Source organism: Lygodium microphyllum, chromosome 7, assembly GCF_053477565.2.
Source record: "Lygodium microphyllum isolate KBCC chromosome 7, Lygodium_microphyllum_v1.1.10, whole genome shotgun sequence".
NCBI classification, from domain to species: Eukaryota; Viridiplantae; Streptophyta; class Polypodiopsida; order Schizaeales; family Lygodiaceae; genus Lygodium; species Lygodium microphyllum.
In genome coordinates, this window is record NC_141141.1 from 44502478 (window position 1) to 44506026 (window position 3549).

Here is a 3549-nt window from a genome sequence, read left to right on the forward strand (position 1 = left end):
TTGTTAGTTCATTCCTTATTCCAATGGAATTGCTTTGTGGATTTGTTAGTGAATATGCCTTTGTTGAGGATGTATTTCTCAACTGTGGTCCTGAGGGGGTATTATAATTGTTCAATCTTATTAGCCCATGACTACTATGGGGACTGCTTGTGACATGTCTTGTTATGGACATCAATGGTTAGTATGGATGATGAGCGAGGTAGCGAATTGACCATCTTCCTATTCTTTCACGGAGGCATCAGATCTTTCAATGGCATATTTGTAGGACACCCCTTGTCATTTATACAGGGGGTTAGCTAATAATTTGATGCATTTAGTGTAGAGCCTGAGTAGCCCATCCCTTTGGTTTAATTTTATACTTTAGTATGATTTATGTGGGGGCCAAGGGTTTGTTTTCAATAGTAGTAGGTTGCTAAATGGTGTGCTGAATGGTCATATTTCATAAGGCCAAGAGGACCATTTCTTTTGGCATGAAATGCATTATTTCTTTAGGCCAAGAGAGCCATGTATATGTTTGATGCAGGTGCATTTGATGGTTTTCTATTTTAGTCTTGCACTAGATAGATATGAAAAAATGCATGAAGGGAGCCTCTTGCTGCACAGAAGCTTCTTGTGGCCAAGTCCAGGTATTATTATTCCTTTTCAAGCTTTTTACCCCTTAATTTGAATATATATGTGTTTGTGGAGAGTTTTCTTCTTTTGGGGACTGGCAAATCAGGGCATGAAGTCCTGGAGTTAGGTTAGGTATGTCTGGGGAGGTTTAAGCCATTGTCTGCCTCTTGTAAAAACATTGTCATGCATTTAACTATATGTTTTGAGGTAGTCCTTAGTGACCCTGTCTTGTTAGCCTACTAGGCAACTATTTTTAGGAACTACTGTTAGTTGTAAGGTAGCTAGGAAAGCCAACTAAAACTAAAGACAAAAAATGATAAATATCTTTGCAAAATCTAGTATATGCAGGTGTGTAAAAAGAGTTCTAATCCCTTTTTTAAAAAAAGCTAGAAAAATTTCAAAAGCAGATGATCATTGCCCTTGTGAAGGCTTAATAGGTTCTTGGGGATGAGTTAGTCGATGCCTTGCCCTTCCTAGGGGTGACATTTAGCCAAAAAAGAAATAATAATGGTTGGGGCAAATATAAAAGTGAGTGTGGGAAAAAGAATTTAGTGTCGCCTCACGAGAGCTTGGTAGGTTCTTCGATGCAAAGATAGGACCTGAGACTGATGTCATGTTCTCCTTGGGTCACAATACGCTTAGCTCTCTCCTTTTTACACACCCAAGTATCACATCCTGAAGTATAAAAAAATTATAAATCAAACATATCTAAAAATAAAAGACAAGGCTATAAGAGTCCTTGCCTAGTAGGAGTTCCTAATCCAATTGTCCTAAGTCTGGTTGGCAAGTTAGACCACCACTTCAGATGACTCCTATGATAGTTCTTTTTAGGTGGTTTGTGTTGGAGTAGTTGGTTAGCAACTAGCTTCGAATCTCTATCAGATTATGCTTAGCCTATCCCTCATGGTGGACTTCATGCTTTAATTTTGTTAGGGGCTAGGATAAGAGCCATATTTGTGTTTTGTTGTGAATTTTCTTTAAAGCAACTTAATACTCTTTATGGTTTATTTATGTGCAGATCATTTCATGGATTCAATGGATTGAATTGCCCTATCCTGTAGTCACCAAGAGAGCAGATTTTTGGAGCCAATTGGAGAGTGCAAAAGTAACCCGTGAGGCATAAAAGAGTAACTTTTCATGGAAAATGAAATGGTTGTGGATCAAGAGATTGGAGTTGTCCTAATGCATTTTGACGTCGAAAATCCAACGCAAGTGCCCATTAGTCAATCAAAGTTTGTTTGATCCCCTATTTAATGGTCACAAGGTTTGGCGCGTTATGAAGCAACTATTGGATCCGAAAACCAAAAATCATGTGACAAAGGCTAAGTGATAGATTTTGACGTCAAAAAGCTACCCATCCAGTCATCAGACTGCAATTTCAAGCTCGTTTTCTCCCTCAATCATGAAAGGTGAGAAGGATCGAAGCTTTGCACACGAGAGCTATGGCAGGAGAGCAAGAGCAAGCAAGAGAGAGATAATAAATGGGAACTCCAACAACCACAATGTGTGGCCAGGCCTTCCTTTATTCAAGTTGTCACTAAAAGAATAAAGAATAAGTGATTGTGACGTGTGCCTGCCACCTACAGTGTGTAGTGGCGGGTACTGTCAGTGTAGTAATACATGGGCAGCTAGGCGAAGGCACCTTTACCTCCAACAACTTGTACGTGAGAGCCATGGCGGGAGACCAAGAGTAAGAAAGAGAGAGACAAGAAATGGGAACTCCAAAAACCACAATGTGTGGCCGGGCCTTCCTTTATTCAAACTGTCACTAAAAGAATAAAGAATAAGTGGCTGTGATGGGCACATGCCACCTGTAGTGTGCAATGACGGGTACTGTCATCAGTGTAGTAATACACGGGCGGCTAGGCAGAGGCGCCTTTATCCCCCAACAACCTCCCACTGAAAGGTGAATCTGCCCCAGTGAGAGAGAGAAAAAAGAAAAGACAGTACAACATGTACGCATGTACATCATGATGAGAAAAAATGCGTCATCTCATCCAATGCCCATCAATCTCCTGAGAAAGGCAAAGCGCTCAGTAGTGAGGCTCTTCGTAAGCAAGTCTGCAGAATTCTGCTCAGTCGAAATCTTGACAAGGTCAATAGACTTGTCCTCAACAACATCGTGAATGAAGTGATACCTCACCTCAATATGTTTCGTCTTCGCATGGAAGACCGGATTCTTGGCCAACTGAATGGCACTCATAGAATCCGAATGCAGTGTAGGCATAGCATCTGTCATACCAAGGTCTGCAATCAAATGGCCTAACCAAATAGCCTCTTTGCAAGCCTCTGTGGCTGCAATATACTCAGCCTCTATAGTAGAAAGGGCCTTACACTTCTGCACCCTAGACATCCAAGAGATAGCCCCTCCAGCATAAGTGAACACATAGCCAAAAGTGGACTTCCTACTATCTGCATGGCCTGCATAATCAGAGTCAGTGTACCCCACAGCTTCTGTATCCTCGCTGCCATAACAAAGACACATATCTATTGTGCCTTTCAGGTACCTCATGATACCCTTCACGGCATTCCAATGTCTCTTGCCAGGCGTAGCCATATAATGTGCCACAACCCCAACTGCAAAAGCAATATCTAATGGGTGGCTATCATGGCATACATAAGACTGCCCATGGCTGACGCATAGGGAATCTTGGCCATCTCGACCCTCTACTCATCTGTCTGCGGACAATCGACTTGTGAAACCTTCACATGAGAAGGTAATGGACAGCCAATAGGCTTAACATCCTGCATGCGGAAGCGCACAAGGACTTTATGTACGTACTCCCTCTATGACAGATAGAGGAGTCCCTGAGATCTATTGCATGTGATGCGCATACCAAGTATATGAGAGGCTTGTCCCAGATCTTTCATCTCAAAGCTCTTTTTGAGCTGAGTCTTAAGAGCATCTAGCTCCTCATGAGTTGTCCCTTCTAAAAG